The sequence below is a fragment of the Ambystoma mexicanum genome (genome assembly GCF_040938575.1).
Source record: "Ambystoma mexicanum isolate Mex_15411 chromosome 12 unlocalized genomic scaffold, UKY_AmexF1_1 Mex_chr12_unloc.1, whole genome shotgun sequence".
NCBI lineage: Eukaryota > Metazoa > Chordata > Amphibia > Caudata > Ambystomatidae > Ambystoma > Ambystoma mexicanum.
Genome location: NW_027182322.1, coordinates 13,475,848 through 13,493,934, shown reverse-complemented (window position 1 = coordinate 13,493,934; position 18,087 = coordinate 13,475,848). Strand labels below are relative to the sequence as shown.

The window sequence follows — 18,087 nt, the reverse complement described above, 5'->3', positions numbered from 1 at the left end:
AGAAACAAAAGTCTGAGTGTAGGGTGTCGTGTTTTTGGTCTATCTCATTTACAGCTATTATAAAGACAATGTTTCTGAAGGAAGGATACATTAGAAAAGTGCCAAGTTTGTGGCAGTAATGTTGTATTGCTTATGAGCAATATGTTCCTGTTGCAATGGAAGGCAGACTGCTTTTGATTCAGTTGCATGCTGTATTAGATACATAGGTTCAACTTGGGTCAAATACTAAGATTAAAGCATCGGCCAAAAATAAACATTCCTCACATGCATAATGTTCCTTGTTTGAATAAGAAAGTAAAAAATGCGACTCTGGTGGGATTCGAACCCACAACCTTTGAATGACTTTGCCAATTCACTTAGAAGTCCAACGCGCTATGCATTGCGCCACAGAGCCAGATGAAAATCAACTTGCGTAAATTAAGGAATGATCAAAGTTTTGTCAATCCAGTGTTTACTTCACATCATATTATCAAGCCTTCTGGGATACAAGAAAGAATAATTGTTTTCTGAAACATAAAATGTCTGTAGAAGAATCACACTTCTGGGTGAAACCTTGAACTACACCTTTGTTCCTTTAGGGATAAATTCGGAGAATAGGGTATTACTGTATTTTCTTGCAAACTGAATACGTTTGGACAACAATTCCATACCTTAATAGAAAAGAACTGGATAAAAAGTGCAGCCATACAATTGGTTAACAATACAAAAACACAAAGAGAATATACCATAAATAGCTTTGAAAGAAGATTTTATTTATATGTCGCTAGAAACAAATGTCTGAGTGTAGGGTGTCGTGTTTTTGGTCTATCTCATTTACAGCTATTAAAAAGACAATGTTTCTGAAGGAAGGATACATTAGGAAAGTGCAATGTTTCTGGCAGTGATGTTGTATTGCTTATGAGCAATATGTTCCTGTTGCAATGGAAGGCAGACTGCTTTTGATTCAGTTGCATGCTGTATCAGATACATAGGTTCAACTTGGGTCAAATACTAAGATTAAAGCATCGGCCAAAAATAAACATTCCTCACGTGCATAATGTTCCTTGTTTGAATAAGAAAGTAAAAAATGCGACTCTGGTGGGATTCACACCCACAACCTTTGCATGACTTTGCCAATTCACTTAGAAGTCCAACGCGCTATCCATTGCGCCACAGAGCCAGATGAAAATCAACTTGCGTAAATTAAGGGATGATCGAAGTTTTGTCAATCCAGTGTTTACTTCACATCATATTATCAAGCCTTCTGGGATACAAGAAAGAATAATTGTTTTCTGAAACATAAAATGTCTGTAGAAGAATCACACTTCTGGGTGAAACCTTGAATTACACCTTTGTTCCTTTAGGGATAAATTCGGAGAATAGGGTATTACTGTATTTTCTTGCAAACTGAATACGTTTGGACAACAATTCCATACCTTAATAAAAAAGAACTGGATAAAAAGTGCAGCCATACAATTGGTTAACAATACAAAAACACAAAGAGAATATACCATAAATAGCTTTGAAAGAAGATTTTACTTTATATGTCGCTAGAAACAAATGTCTGAGTGTAGGGTGTCTTGTTTTTGGTCTATCTCATTTACAGCTGTTATAAAGACCATGTTTCTGAAGGAAGGATACATTAGGAAAGTGCAAAGTTTCTGGCAGTGATGTTGTATTGCTTATGAGCAATATGTTCCTGTTGCAATGGAAGGCAGACTGCTTTTGATTCAGTTGCATGCTGTATTAGATACATAGGTTCAACTTGGGTCAAATACTAAGATTAAAGCATCGGCCAAAAATAGACATTCCTCACATGCATAATGTTCCTTGTTTGAATAAGAAAGTAAAAAATGCGACTCTGGTGGGATTCAAACCCACAACCTTTGAATGACTTTGCCAATTCACTTAGAAGTCCAACACGCTATCGATTGCGCCAGAGAGCCAGATGAAAATCAACTTTCATACATTAAGGGATGATCGAAGTTTTGTCAATCCAGTGTTTACTTCACATCATATTATCAAGCCTTCTGGGATACATGAAAGAATGATTGTTTTCTGAAACATAAAATGTCTGTAGCAAGAATCGCAGTTCGGGGTGAAACCTTGAACTGCACCTTTGTTCCTTTAGGGATAAATTCGGAGAATAGGGTATTACTGTATTTTCTTGCAAACTGAATAAGTTTGGACAACAATTCCATACCTTAATAAAAAAGAACTGGATAAAAAGTGCAGACATACAATTGGTTAACAATACAAAAACACAAAGAGAATATACCATAAATAGCTTTGAAAGAAGATTTTACTTTATATGTCGCTAGAAACAAATGTCTGAGTGTAGGGTGTCGTGTTTTTGGTCTATCTCATTTACAGCTATTATAAAGACAATGTTTCTGAAGGAAGGATACATTAGAAAAGTGCCAAGTTTCTGGCAGTGATGTTGTATTGCTTATGAGCAATATGTTCCTGTTGCAATGGAAGGCAGACTGCTTTTGATTCAGTTGCATGCTGTATTAGATACATAGGTTCAACTTGGGTCAAATACTAAGATTAAAGCATCGGCCAAAAATAAACATTCCTCACATGCATAATGTTCCTTGTTTGAATAAGAAAGTAAAAAACGCGACTCTGGTGGGATTCGAACCCACAAGCTTTGAATGACTTTGCCAATTCACTTAGAAGTCCAACGCGCTATCCATTGCGCCACAGAGCCAGATGCAAATCCACTTGCGTACAGTAAGGGATGATCGAAGTTTTGTCAATCCAGTGTTTACTTCACATCACATTATCAAGCCTTCTGGGATACATGAAAGAATGATTGTTTTCTGAAACATAAAATGTCTGTAGCTAGAATCACACTTCTGTGTGAAACCTTGAACTGCACCTTTGTTCGCTTGGGGAGAAATTCAGAGAATAGGGTATTACAGTATTTTCTTGCAAACTGAATACGTTTGGACAACAATTCCATACCTTAATAAAAAAGAACTGGATAAAAAGTGCAGCCATACAATTGGTTAACAATACAAAAACACAAAGAGAATATACCATAAATAGCTTTGAAAGAAGATTTTACTTTATATGTCGCTAGAAACAAATGTCTGAGTGTAGGGTGTCGTGTTTTTGGTCTATCTCATTTACAGCTATTATAAAGACAATGTTTCTGAACGAAGGATACATTAGAAAAGTGCCAAGTTTCTGGCAGTGATGTTGTATTGCTTATGAGCAATATGTTCCTGTTGCAATGGAAGGCAGACTGCTTTTGATTCAGTTGCATGCTGTATTAGATACATAGGTTCAACTTGGGTCAAATACTAAGATTAAAGCATCGGCCAAAAATAAACATTCCTCACATGCATAATGTTCCTTGTTTGAATAAGAAAGTAAAAAATGCGACTCTGGTGGGATTCGAACCCACAACCTTTGAATGACTTTGTCAATTCACTTAGAAATCCAACATCCATTGCGCAACAAAGCCAGATGAAAATCCACTTGCGTACAGTAAGGGATGATCGAAGTTTTGTCAATCCAGTGTTTACTTCACATCACATTATCAAGCCTTCTGGGATACATGAAAGAATGATTGTTTTCTGAAACATAAAATGTCTGTAGCTAGAATCACACTTCTGTGTGAAACCTTGAACTGCACCTTTGTTCGCTTGGGGAGAAATTCAGAGAATAGGGTATTACAGTATTTTCTTGCCAAGTGAATATGTTTGGACAACAATTCCATACCTTAATAAAAAAGAACTGGATAAAAAGTGCAGACATACAATTGGTTAACAATACAAAAACACAAAGAGAATATACCATAAATAGCTTTGAAAGAAGATTTTACTTTATATGTCGCTAGAAACAAATGTCTGAGTGTAGGGTGTCGTGTTTTTGGTCTATCTCATTTACAGCTATTATAAAGACAATGTTTCTGAAGGAAGGATACATTAGAAAAGTGCCAAGTTTCTGGCAGTGATGTTGTATTGCTTATGAGCAATATGTTCCTGTTGCAATGGAAGGCAGACTGCTTTCGATTCAGTTGCATGCTGTATTAGATACATAGGTTCAACTTGGGTCAAATACTAAGATTAAAGCATCGGCCAAAAATAAACATTCCTCACATGCATAATGTTCCTTGTTTGAATAAGAAAGTAAAAAATGTGACTCTGGTGGGATTCGAACCCACAACCTTTGAATGACTTTGCCAATTCACTTAGAAGTCCAACGCGCTATCCATTGCGCCACAGAGCCAGATGAAAATCAATTTGCGTAAATTAAGGGGTGATCGAAGTTTTGTCAATCCATTGTTTACTTCACATCATATTATCAAGCCTTCTGGGATACAAGAAAGAATAATTGTTTTTTGAAACATAAAATGTCTGTAGAAGAATCACACTTCTGGGTGAAACCTTGAACTACACCTTTGTTCCTTTAGGGATAAATTCGGAGAATAGGGTATTACTGTATTTTCTTGCAAACTGAATACGTTTGGACAACAATTCCGTACCTTAATAGAAAAGAACTGGATAAAAAGTGCAGCCATACAATTGGTTAACAATACAAAAACACAAAGAGAATATACCATAAATAGCTTTGAAAGAAGATTTTACTTTATATGTCGCTAGAAACAAATGTCTGAGTGTAGGGTGTCGTGTTTTGGTCTATCTCATTTACAGCTATTATAAAGACAATGTTTCTGAAGGAAGGATACATTAGAAAAGTGGCAAGTTTCTGGCAGTGATGTTGTATTGCTTATGAGCAATATGTTCCTGTTGCAATGGAAGGCAGACTGCTTTTGATTCAGTTGCATGCTGTATTAGATACATAGGTTCAACTTGGGTCAAATACTAAGATTAAAGCATCGGCCAAAAATAAACATTCCTCACATGCATAATGTTCCTTGTTTGAATAAGAAAGTAAAAAATGTAACTCTGGTGGGATTCGAACCCACAACCTTTGAATGACTTTGCCAATTCACTTAGAAGTCCAACGCGCTATCCATTGCGCCACAGAGCCAGATGAAAATCAATTTGCGTAAATTAAGGGATGATCGAATTTTTGCAAATCCATTGTTTACTTCACATCATATTATCAAGCCTTCTGGGATACAAGAAAGAATAATTGTTTTCTGAAACATAAAATGTCTGTAGAAGAATCACACTTCTGGGTGAAACCTTGAACTACACCTTTGTTCCTTTAGGGATAAATTCGGAGAATAGGGTATTACTGTATTTTCTTGCAAACTGAATACGTTTGGACAACAATTCCATACCTTAATAAAAAAGAACTGGATAAAAAGTGCAGCCATACAATTGGTTAACAATACAAAAACACAAAGAGAATATACCATAAATAGCTTTGAAAGAAGATTTTACTTTATATGTCGCTAGAAACAAATGTCTGAGTGTAGGGTGTCGTGTTTTTGGTCTATCTCATTTACAGCTATTATAAAGACAATGTTTCTGAAGGAAGGATACATTAGAAAAGTGCCAAGTTTCTGGCAGTGATGTTGTATTGCTTATGAGCAATATGTTCCTGTTGCAATGGAAGGCAGACTGCTTTTGATTCAGTTGCATGCTGTATTAGATACATAGGTTCAACTTGGGTCAAATACTAAGATTAAAGCATCGGCCAAAAATAAACATTCCTCACATGCATAATGTTCCTTGTTTGAATAAGAAAGTAAAAAATGCGACTCTGGTGGGATTCGAACCCACAACCTTTGAATGACTTTGTCAATTCACTTAGAAATCCAACATCCATTGCGCAACAAAGCCAGATGAAAATCCACTTGCGTACAGTAAGGGATGATCGAAGTTTTGTCAATCCAGTGTTTACTTCACATCATATTATCAAGCCTTCTGCGATACAAGAAAGAATAATTGTTTTCTGAAACATAAAATGTCTGTAGAAGAATCACACTTCTGGGTGAAACCTTGAACTACACCTTTCTTCCTTTAGGGATAAATTCGGAGAATAGGGTATTACTGTATTTTCTTGCAAACTGAATACGTTTGGACAACAATTCCATACCTTAATAAAAAAGAACTGGATAAAAAGTGCAGCCATACAATTGGTTAACAATACAAAAACACAAAGAGAATATACCATAAATAGCTTTGAAAGAAGATTTTACTTTATATGTCGCTAGAAACAAATGTCTGAGTGTAGGGTGTCGTGTTTTTGGTCTATCTCATTTACAGCTATTATAAAGACAATGTTTCTGAACGAAGGATACATTAGAAAAGTGCCAAGTTTCTGGCAGTGATGTTGTATTGCTTATGAGCAATATGTTCCTGTTGCAATGGAAGGCAGACTGCTTTTGATTCAGTTGCATGCTGTATTAGATACATAGGTTCAACTTGGGTCAAATACTAAGATTAAAGCATCGGCCAAAAATAAACATTCCTCACATGCATAATGTTCCTTGTTTGAATAAGAAAGTAAAAAATGCGACTCTGGTGGGATTCGAACCCACAACCTTTGAATGACTTTGTCAATTCACTTAGAAATCCAACATCCATTGCGCAACAAAGCCAGATGAAAATCCACTTGCGTACAGTAAGGGATGATCGAAGTTTTGTCAATCCAGTGTTTACTTCACATCACATTATCAAGCCTTCTGGGATACATGAAAGAATGATTGTTTTCTGAAACATAAAATGTCTGTAGCTAGAATCACACTTCTGTGTGAAACCTTGAACTGCACCTTTGTTCGCTTGGGGAGAAATTCAGAGAATAGGGTATTACAGTATTTTCTTGCCAAGTGAATATGTTTGGACAACAATTCCATACCTTAATAAAAAAGAACTGGATAAAAAGTGCAGACATACAATTGGTTAACAATACAAAAACACAAAGAGAATATACCATAAATAGCTTTGAAAGAAGATTTTACTTTATATGTCGCTAGAAACAAATGTCTGAGTGTAGGGTGTCGTGTTTTTGGTCTATCTCATTTACAGCTATTATAAAGACAATGTTTCTGAAGGAAGGATACATTAGAAAAGTGCCAAGTTTCTGGCAGTGATGTTGTATTGCTTATGAGCAATATGTTCCTGTTGCAATGGAAGGCAGACTGCTTTCGATTCAGTTGCATGCTGTATTAGATACATAGGTTCAACTTGGGTCAAATACTAAGATTAAAGCATCGGCCAAAAATAAACATTCCTCACATGCATAATGTTCCTTGTTTGAATAAGAAAGTAAAAAATGTGACTCTGGTGGGATTCGAACCCACAACCTTTGAATGACTTTGCCAATTCACTTAGAAGTCCAACGCGCTATCCATTGCGCCACAGAGCCAGATGAAAATCAATTTGCGTAAATTAAGGGGTGATCGAAGTTTTGTCAATCCATTGTTTACTTCACATCATATTATCAAGCCTTCTGGGATACAAGAAAGAATAATTGTTTTCTGAAACATAAAATGTCTGTAGAAGAATCACACTTCTGGGTGAAACCTTGAACTACACCTTTGTTCCTTTAGGGATAAATTCGGAGAATAGGGTATTACTGTATTTTCTTGCAAACTGAATACGTTTGGACAACAATTCCATACCTTAATAGAAAAGAACTGGATAAAAAGTGCAGCCATACAATTGGTTAACAATACAAAAACACAAAGAGAATATACCATAAATAGCTTTGAAAGAAGATTTTACTTTATATGTCGCTAGAAACAAATGTCTGAGTGTAGGGTGTCGTGTTTTTGGTCTATCTCATTTACAGCTATTATAAAGACAATGTTTCTGAAGGAAGGATACATTAGGAAAGTGCAAAGTTTCTGGCAGTGATGTTGTATTGCTTATGAGCAATATGTTCCTGTTGCAATGGAAGGCAGACTGCTTTTGATTCAGTTGCATGCTGTATTAGATACATAGGTTCAACTTGGGTCAAATACTAAGATTAAAGCATCGGCCAAAAATAAACATTCCTCACATGCATAATGTTCCTTGTTTGAATAAGAAAGTAAAAAATGCAACTCTGGTGGGATTCGAACCCACAACCTTTGAATGACTTTGCCAATTCACTTAGAAGTCCAACGCGCTATCCATTGCGCCACAGAGCCAGATGAAAAACAATTTGCGTAAATTAAGGGATGATCGAATTTTTGCAAATCCATTGTTTACTTCACATCATATTATCAAGCCTTCTGGGATACAAGAAAGAATAATTGTTTTCTGAAACATAAAATGTCTGTAGAAGAATCACACTTCTGGGTGAAACCTTGAACTACACCTTTGTTCCTTTAGGGATAAATTCGGAGAATAGGGTATTACTGTATTTTCTTGCAAACTGAATACGTTTGGACAACAATTCCATACCTTAATAGAAAAGAACTGGATAAAAAGTGCAGCCATACAATTGGTTAACAATACAAAAACACAAAGAGAATATACCATTAATAGCTTTGAAAGAAGATTTTACTTTATATGTCGCTAGAAACAAATGTCTGAGTGTAGGGTGTCGTGTTTTTGGTCTATCTCATTTACAGCTATTATAAAGACAATGTTTCTGAAGGAAAGATACATTAGAAAAGTGCCAAGTTTCTGGCAGTGATGTTGTATTGCTTATGAGCAATATGTTCCTGTTGCAATGGAAGGCAGACTGCTTTCGATTCAGTTGCATGCTGTATTAGATACATAGGTTCAACTTGGGTCAAATACTAAGATTAAAGCATCGGCCAAAAATAAACATTCCTCACATGCATAATGTTCCTTGTTTGAATAAGAAAGTAAAAAATGCAACTCTGGTGGGATCGAACCCACAACCTTTGAATGACTTTGCCAATTCACTTAGAAATCCAACGCGCTATCCATTGCGCCACAGAGCCAGATGAAAATCCACTTGAGTACAGTAAGGGATGATCGAAGTTTTGTCAATCCAGTGTTTACTTCACATCATATTATCAAGCCTTCTGCGATACAAGAAAGAATAATTGTTTTCTGAAACATAAAATGTCTGTAGAAGAATCACACTTCTGGGTGAAACCTTGAACTACACCTTTCTTCCTTTAGGGATAAATTCGGAGAATAGGGTATTACTGTATTTTCTTGCAAACTGAATACGTTTGGACAACAATTCCATACCTTAATAAAAAAGAACTGGATAAAAAGTGCAGCCATACAATTGGTTAACAATACAAAAACACAAAGAGAATATACCATAAATAGCTTTGAAAGAAGATTTTACTTTATATGTCGCTAGAAACAAATGTCTGAGTGTAGGGTGTCGTGTTTTTGGTCTATCTCATTTACAGCTATTATAAAGACAATGTTTCTGAACGAAGGATACATTAGAAAAGTGCCAAGTTTCTGGCAGTGATGTTGTATTGCTTATGAGCAATATGTTCCTGTTGCAATGGAAGGCAGACTGCTTTTGATTCAGTTGCATGCTGTATTAGATACATAGGTTCAACTTGGGTCAAATACTAAGATTAAAGCATCGGCCAAAAATAAACATTCCTCACATGCATAATGTTCCTTGTTTGAATAAGAAAGTAAAAAATGCGACTCTGGTGGGATTCGAACCCACAACCTTTGAATGACTTTGTCAATTCACTTAGAAATCCAACATCCATTGCGCAACAAAGCCAGATGAAAATCCACTTGCGTACAGTAAGGGATGATCGAAGTTTTGTCAATCCAGTGTTTACTTCACATCACATTATCAAGCCTTCTGGGATACATGAAAGAATGATTGTTTTCTGAAACATAAAATGTCTGTAGCTAGAATCACACTTCTGTGTGAAACCTTGAACTGCACCTTTGTTCGCTTGGGGAGAAATTCAGAGAATAGGGTATTACAGTATTTTCTTGCCAAGTGAATATGTTTGGACAACAATTCCATACCTTAATAAAAAAGAACTGGATAAAAAGTGCAGACATACAATTGGTTAACAATACAAAAACACAAAGAGAATATACCATAAATAGCTTTGAAAGAAGATTTTACTTTATATGTCGCTAGAAACAAATGTCTGAGTGTAGGGTGTCGTGTTTTTGGTCTATCTCATTTACAGCTATTATAAAGACAATGTTTCTGAAGGAAGGATACATTAGAAAAGTGCCAAGTTTCTGGCAGTGATGTTGTATTGCTTATGAGCAATATGTTCCTGTTGCAATGGAAGGCAGACTGCTTTCGATTCAGTTGCATGCTGTATTAGATACATAGGTTCAACTTGGGTCAAATACTAAGATTAAAGCATCGGCCAAAAATAAACATTCCTCACATGCATAATGTTCCTTGTTTGAATAAGAAAGTAAAAAATGTGACTCTGGTGGGATTCGAACCCACAACCTTTGAATGACTTTGCCAATTCACTTAGAAGTCCAACGCGCTATCCATTGCGCCACAGAGCCAGATGAAAATCAATTTGCGTAAATTAAGGGGTGATCGAAGTTTTGTCAATCCATTGTTTACTTCACATCATATTATCAAGCCTTCTGGGATACAAGAAAGAATAATTGTTTTCTGAAACATAAAATGTCTGTAGAAGAATCACACTTCTGGGTGAAACCTTGAACTACACCTTTGTTCCTTTAGGGATAAATTCGGAGAATAGGGTATTACTGTATTTTCTTGCAAACTGAATACGTTTGGACAACAATTCCATACCTTAATAGAAAAGAACTGGATAAAAAGTGCAGCCATACAATTGGTTAACAATACAAAAACACAAAGAGAATATACCATAAATAGCTTTGAAAGAAGATTTTACTTTATATGTCGCTAGAAACAAATGTCTGAGTGTAGGGTGTCGTGTTTTTGGTCTATCTCATTTACAGCTATTATAAAGACAATGTTTCTGAAGGAAGGATACATTAGGAAAGTGCAAAGTTTCTGGCAGTGATGTTGTATTGCTTATGAGCAATATGTTCCTGTTGCAATGGAAGGCAGACTGCTTTTGATTCAGTTGCATGCTGTATTAGATACATAGGTTCAACTTGGGTCAAATACTAAGATTAAAGCATCGGCCAAAAATAGACATTCCTCACATGCATAATGTTCCTTGTTTGAATAAGAAAGTCAAAAATGCTACTCTGGTGGGATTCAAACCCACAACCTTTGAATGACTTTGCACGTTCACTTAGAAGTCCAACACACTATCCATTGCGCCACAGAGCCAGATAAAAATCCACTTGCGTACAGTAAGGGATGATCGAAGTTTTGTCAATCCAATGTTTACTTCACATCATATTATCAAGCCTTCTGGGATACAAGAAAGAATAATTGTTTTCTGAAACATAAAATGTCTGTAGAAGAATCACACTTCTGGGTGAAACCTTGAACTACACCTTTGTTCGCTTGGGGAGAAATTCAGAGAATAGGGTATTACAGTATTTTCTTGCCAAATGAATTGGTTTGGACAACAATTCCATACCTTAATAAAAAAGAACTGGATAAAAAGTGCAGACATACAATTGGTTAACAATACAAAAACACAAAGAGAATATACCATAAATAGCTTTGAAAGAAGATTTTACTTTATATGTCGCTAGAAACAAAAGTCTGAGTGTAGGGTGTCGTGTTTTTGGTCTATCTCATTTACAGCTATTATAAAGACAATGTTTCTGAAGGAAGGATACATTAGAAAAGTGCCAAGTTTGTGGCAGTAATGTTGTATTGCTTATGAGCAATATGTTCCTGTTGCAATGGAAGGCAGACTGCTTTTGATTCAGTTGCATGCTGTATTAGATACATAGGTTCAACTTGGGTCAAATACTAAGATTAAAGCATCGGCCAAAAATAAACATTCCTCACATGCATAATGTTCCTTGTTTGAATAAGAAAGTAAAAAATGCGACTCTGGTGGGATTCGAACCCACAACCTTTGAATGACTTTGCCAATTCACTTAGAAGTCCAACGCGCTATGCATTGCGCCACAGAGCCAGATGAAAATCAACTTGCGTAAATTAAGGAATGATCAAAGTTTTGTCAATCCAGTGTTTACTTCACATCATATTATCAAGCCTTCTGGGATACAAGAAAGAATAATTGTTTTCTGAAACATAAAATGTCTGTAGAAGAATCACACTTCTGGGTGAAACCTTGAACTACACCTTTGTTCCTTTAGGGATAAATTCGGAGAATAGGGTATTACTGTATTTTCTTGCAAACTGAATACGTTTGGACAACAATTCCATACCTTAATAGAAAAGAACTGGATAAAAAGTGCAGCCATACAATTGGTTAACAATACAAAAACACAAAGAGAATATACCATAAATAGCTTTGAAAGAAGATTTTATTTATATGTCGCTAGAAACAAATGTCTGAGTGTAGGGTGTCGTGTTTTTGGTCTATCTCATTTACAGCTATTATAAAGACAATGTTTCTGAAGGAAGGATACATTAGGAAAGTGCAATGTTTCTGGCAGTGATGTTGTATTGCTTATGAGCAATATGTTCCTGTTGCAATGGAAGGCAGACTGCTTTTGATTCAGTTGCATGCTGTATCAGATACATAGGTTCAACTTGGGTCAAATACTAAGATTAAAGCATCGGCCAAAAATAAACATTCCTCACGTGCATAATGTTCCTTGTTTAAATAAGAAAGTAAAAAATGCGACTCTGGTGGGATTCACACCCACAACCTTTGCATGACTTTGCCAATTCACTTAGAAGTCCAACGCGCTATCCATTGCGCCACAGAGCCAGATGAAAATCAACTTGCGTAAATTAAGGGATGATCGAAGTTTTGTCAATCCAGTGTTTACTTCACATCATATTATCAAGCCTTCTGGGATACAAGAAAGAATAATTGTTTTCTGAAACATAAAATGTCTGTAGAAGAATCACACTTCTGGGTGAAACCTTGAATTACACCTTTGTTCCTTTAGGGATAAATTCGGAGAATAGGGTATTACTGTATTTTCTTGCAAACTGAATACGTTTGGACAACAATTCCATACCTTAATAGAAAAGAACTGGATAAAAAGTGCAGCCATACAATTGGTTAACAATACAAAAACACAAAGAGAATATACCATAAATAGCTTTGAAAGAAGATTTTACTTTATATGTCGCTAGAAACAAAAGTCTGAGTGTAGGGTGTCGTGTTTTTGGTCTATCTCATTTACAGCTATTATAAAGACAATGTTTCTGAAGGAAGGATACATTAGAAAAGTGCCAAGTTTGTGGCAGTAATGTTGTATTGCTTATGAGCAATATGTTCCTGTTGCAATGGAAGGCAGACTGCTTTTGATTCAGTTGCATGCTGTATTAGATACATAGGTTCAACTTGGGTCAAATACTAAGATTAAAGCATCGGCCAAAAATAAACATTCCTCACATGCATAATGTTCCTTGTTTGAATAAGAAAGTAAAAAATGCGACTCTGGTGGGATTCGAACCCACAACCTTTGAATGACTTTGCCAATTCACTTAGAAGTCCAACGCGCTATGCATTGCGCCACAGAGCCAGATGAAAATCAACTTGCGTAAATTAAGGAATGATCAAAGTTTTGTCAATCCAGTGTTTACTTCACATCATATTATCAAGCCTTCTGGGATACAAGAAAGAATAATTGTTTTCTGAAACATAAAATGTCTGTAGAAGAATCACACTTCTGGGTGAAACCTTGAACTACACCTTTGTTCCTTTAGGGATAAATTCGGAGAATAGGGTATTACTGTATTTTCTTGCAAACTGAATACGTTTGGACAACAATTCCATACCTTAATAGAAAAGAACTGGATAAAAAGTGCAGCCATACAATTGGTTAACAATACAAAAACACAAAGAGAATATACCATAAATAGCTTTGAAAGAAGATTTTATTTATATGTCGCTAGAAACAAATGTCTGAGTGTAGGGTGTCGTGTTTTTGGTCTATCTCATTTACAGCTATTATAAAGACAATGTTTCTGAAGGAAGGATACATTAGGAAAGTGCAATGTTTCTGGCAGTGATGTTGTATTGCTTATGAGCAATATGTTCCTGTTGCAATGGAAGGCAGACTGCTTTTGATTCAGTTGCATGCTGTATCAGATACATAGGTTCAACTTGGGTCAAATACTAAGATTAAAGCATCGGCCAAAAATAAACATTCCTCACGTGCATAATGTTCCTTGTTTGAATAAGAAAGTAAAAAATGCGACTCTGGTGGGATTCACACCCACAACCTTTGCATGACTTTGCCAATTCACTTAGAAGTCCAACGCGCTATCCATTGCGCCACAGAGCCAGATGAAAATCAACTTGCGTAAATTAAGGGATGATCGAAGTTTTGTCAATCCAGTGTTTACTTCACATCATATTATCAAGCCTTCTGGGATACAAGAAAGAATAATTGTTTTCTGAAACATAAAATGTCTGTAGAAGAATCACACTTCTGGGTGAAACCTTGAATTACACCTTTGTTCCTTTAGGGATAAATTCGGAGAATAGGGTATTACTGTATTTTCTTGCAAACTGAATACGTTTGGACAACAATTCCATACCTTAATAGAAAAGAACTGGATAAAAAGTGCAGCCATACAATTGGTTAACAATACAAAAACACAAAGAGAATATACCATAAATAGCTTTGAAAGAAGATTTTACTTTATATGTCGCTAGAAACAAAAGTCTGAGTGTAGGGTGTCGTGTTTTTGGTCTATCTCATTTACAGCTATTATAAAGACAATGTTTCTGAAGGAAGGATACATTAGAAAAGTGCCAAGTTTGTGGCAGTAATGTTGTATTGCTTATGAGCAATATGTTCCTGTTGCAATGGAAGGCAGACTGCTTTTGATTCAGTTGCATGCTGTATTAGATACATAGGTTCAACTTGGGTCAAATACTAAGATTAAAGCATCGGCCAAAAATAAACATTCCTCACATGCATAATGTTCCTTGTTTGAATAAGAAAGTAAAAAATGCGACTCTGGTGGGATTCGAACCCACAACCTTTGAATGACTTTGCCAATTCACTTAGAAGTCCAACGCGCTATGCATTGCGCCACAGAGCCAGATGAAAATCAACTTGCGTAAATTAAGGAATGATCAAAGTTTTGTCAATCCAGTGTTTACTTCACATCATATTATCAAGCCTTCTGGGATACAAGAAAGAATAATTGTTTTCTGAAACATAAAATGTCTGTAGAAGAATCACACTTCTGGGTGAAACCTTGAACTACACCTTTGTTCCTTTAGGGATAAATTCGGAGAATAGGGTATTACTGTATTTTCTTGCAAACTGAATACGTTTGGACAACAATTCCATACCTTAATAGAAAAGAACTGGATAAAAAGTGCAGCCATACAATTGGTTAACAATACAAAAACACAAAGAGAATATACCATAAATAGCTTTGAAAGAAGATTTTATTTATATGTCGCTAGAAACAAATGTCTGAGTGTAGGGTGTCTTGTTTTTGGTCTATCTCATTTACAGCTGTTATAAAGACCATGTTTCTGAAGGAAGGATACATTAGGAAAGTGCAAAGTTTCTGGCAGTGATGTTGTATTGCTTATGAGCAATATGTTCCTGTTGCAATGGAAGGCAGACTGCTTTTGATTCAGTTGCATGCTGTATTAGATACATAGGTTCAACTTGGGTCAAATACTAAGATTAAAGCATCGGCCAAAAATAGACATTCCTCACATGCATAATGTTCCTTGTTTGAATAAGAAAGTAAAAAATGCGACTCTGGTGGGATTCACACCCACAACCTTTGCATGACTTTGCCAATTCACTTAGAAGTCCAACGCGCTATCCATTGCGCCACAGAGCCAGATGAAAATCAACTTGCGTACATTAAGGGATGATCGAAGTTTTGTCAATCCAGTGTTTACTTCACATCATATTATCAAGCCTTCTGGGATACAAGAAAGAATAATTGTTTTCTGAAACATAAAATGTCTGTAGAAGAATCACACTTCTGGGTGAAACCTTGAACTACACCTTTGTTCCTTTAGGGATAAATTCGGAGAATAGGGTATTACTGTATTTTCTTGCAAACTGAATACGTTTGGACAACAATTCCATACCTTAATAAAAAAGAACTGGATAAAAAGTGCAGCCATACAATTGGTTAACAATACAAAAACACAAAGAGAATATACCATAAATAGCTTTGAAAGAAGATTTTACTTTATATGTCACTAGAAACAAATGTCTGAGTGTAGGGTGTCGTGTTTTTGGTCTATCTCATTTACAGCTATTATAAAGACAATGTTTCTGAAGGAAGGATACATTAGGAAAGTGCAAAGTTTCTGGCAGTGAAGTTGTATTGCTTATGAGCAATATGTTCCTGTTGCAATGGAAGGCAGACTGCTTTTGATTCAGTTGCATGCTGTATTAGATACATAGGTTCAACTTGGGTCAAATACTAAGATTAAAGCATCGGCCAAAAATAAACATTCCTCACATGCATAATGTTCCTTGTTTGAATAAGAAAGTAAAAAATGCGACTCTGGTGGGATTCGAACCCACAACCTTTGAATGACTTTGCCAATTCACTTAGAAGTCCAACGCGCTATTCATTGCGCCACAGAGCCAGATGACAATCAACTTGCGTACATCAGGGGATGATCGAGGTTTTGTCGATCCAGTGTTTACTTCACATCATATTATCAAGCCTTCTGGGATACAAGAAAGAATAATTGTTTTCTGAAACATAAACTGTCTGTAGAAGAATCACACTTCTGGGTGAAACCTTGAACTACACCTTTGTTCCTTTAGGGATAAATTCGGAGAATAGGGTATTACTGTATTTTCTTGCAAACTGAATAAGTTTGGACAACAATTCCATACCTTAATAAAAAAGAACTGGATAAAAAGTGCAGACATACAATTGGTTAACAATACAAAAACACAAAGAGAATATACCATAAATAGCTTTGAAAGAAGATTTTACTTTATATGTCGCTAGAAACAAATGTCTGAGTGTAGGGTGTCGTGTTTTTGGTCTATCTCATTTACAGCTATTATAAAGACAATGTTTCTGAAGGAAGGATACATTAGGAAAGTGCAATGTTTCTGGCAGTGATGTTGTATTGCTTATGAGCAATATGTTCCTGTTGCAATGGAAGGCAGACTGCTTTTGATTCAGTTGCATGCTGTATCAGATACATAGGTTCAACTTGGGTCAAATACTAAGATTAAAGCATCGGCCAAAAATAAACATTCCTCACGTGCATAATGTTCCTTGTTTGAATAAGAAAGTAAAAAATGCGACTCTGGTGGGATTCACACCCACAACCTTTGCATGACTTTGCCAATTCACTTAGAAGTCCAACGCGCTATCCATTGCGCCACAGAGCCAGATGAAAATCAACTTGCGTAAATTAAGGGATGATCGAAGTTTTGTCAATCCAGTGTTTACTTCACATCATATTATCAAGCCTTCTGGGATACAAGAAAGAATAATTGTTTTCTGAAACATAAAATGTCTGTAGAAGAATCACACTTCTGGGTGAAACCTTGAATTACACCTTTGTTCCTTTAGGGATAAATTCGGAGAATAGGGTATTACTGTATTTTCTTGCAAACTGAATACGTTTGGACAACAATTCCATACCTTAATAGAAAAGAACTGGATAAAAAGTGCAGCCATACAATTGGTTAACAATACAAAAACACAAAGAGAATATACCATAAATAGCTTTGAAAGAAGATTTTACTTTATATGTCGCTAGAAACAAATGTCTGAGTGTAGGGTGTCTTGTTTTTGGTCTATCTCATTTACAGCTGTTATAAAGACCATGTTTCTGAAGGAAGGATACATTAGGAAAGTGCAAAGTTTCTGGCAGTGATGTTGTATTGCTTATGAGCAATATGTTCCTGTTGCAATGGAAGGCAGACTGCTTTTGATTCAGTTGCATGCTGTATTAGATACATAGGTTCAACTTGGGTCAAATACTAAGATTAAAGCATCGGCCAAAAATAGACATTCCTCACATGCATAATGTTCCTTGTTTGAATAAGAAAGTAAAAAATGCGACTCTGGTGGGATTCAAACCCACAACCTTTGAATGACTTTGCCAATTCACTTAGAAGTCCAACACGCTATCGATTGCGCCAGAGAGCCAGATGAAAATCAACTTTCGTACATTAAGGGATGATCGAAGTTTTGTCAATCCAGTGTTTACTTCACATCATATTATCAAGCCTTCTGGGATACATG

At 35.9% G+C, this 18,087-nt stretch overlaps 6 non-coding genes across 6 annotated transcripts; all 6 read right to left on the bottom strand.

Annotated features, from left to right (window-relative positions):
* Nucleotides 1-4,131: 4,131 nt before the first annotated feature.
* On the bottom strand, nucleotides 4,132-4,221 carry TRNAR-UCU (transfer RNA arginine (anticodon UCU)). The gene is given in 2 exon segments: nucleotides 4,132-4,167; nucleotides 4,185-4,221. It is a non-coding gene; the product is annotated as a tRNA-Arg (tRNA).
* Nucleotides 4,222-4,896: 675 nt separating this feature from the next.
* On the bottom strand, nucleotides 4,897-4,986 carry TRNAR-UCU (transfer RNA arginine (anticodon UCU)). The gene is given in 2 exon segments: nucleotides 4,897-4,932; nucleotides 4,950-4,986. It is a non-coding gene; the product is annotated as a tRNA-Arg (tRNA).
* Nucleotides 4,987-7,185: 2,199 nt separating this feature from the next.
* On the bottom strand, nucleotides 7,186-7,275 carry TRNAR-UCU (transfer RNA arginine (anticodon UCU)). The gene is given in 2 exon segments: nucleotides 7,186-7,221; nucleotides 7,239-7,275. It is a non-coding gene; the product is annotated as a tRNA-Arg (tRNA).
* A 676-nt stretch (nucleotides 7,276-7,951) lies between these two features.
* TRNAR-UCU (transfer RNA arginine (anticodon UCU)) lies at nucleotides 7,952-8,041 on the bottom strand. The gene is given in 2 exon segments: nucleotides 7,952-7,987; nucleotides 8,005-8,041. It is a non-coding gene; the product is annotated as a tRNA-Arg (tRNA).
* A 2,203-nt stretch (nucleotides 8,042-10,244) lies between these two features.
* On the bottom strand, nucleotides 10,245-10,334 carry TRNAR-UCU (transfer RNA arginine (anticodon UCU)). The gene is given in 2 exon segments: nucleotides 10,245-10,280; nucleotides 10,298-10,334. It is a non-coding gene; the product is annotated as a tRNA-Arg (tRNA).
* A 6,035-nt stretch (nucleotides 10,335-16,369) lies between these two features.
* TRNAR-UCU (transfer RNA arginine (anticodon UCU)) lies at nucleotides 16,370-16,459 on the bottom strand. The gene is given in 2 exon segments: nucleotides 16,370-16,405; nucleotides 16,423-16,459. It is a non-coding gene; the product is annotated as a tRNA-Arg (tRNA).
* Between the last annotated feature and the right edge of the window lie 1,628 nt (nucleotides 16,460-18,087).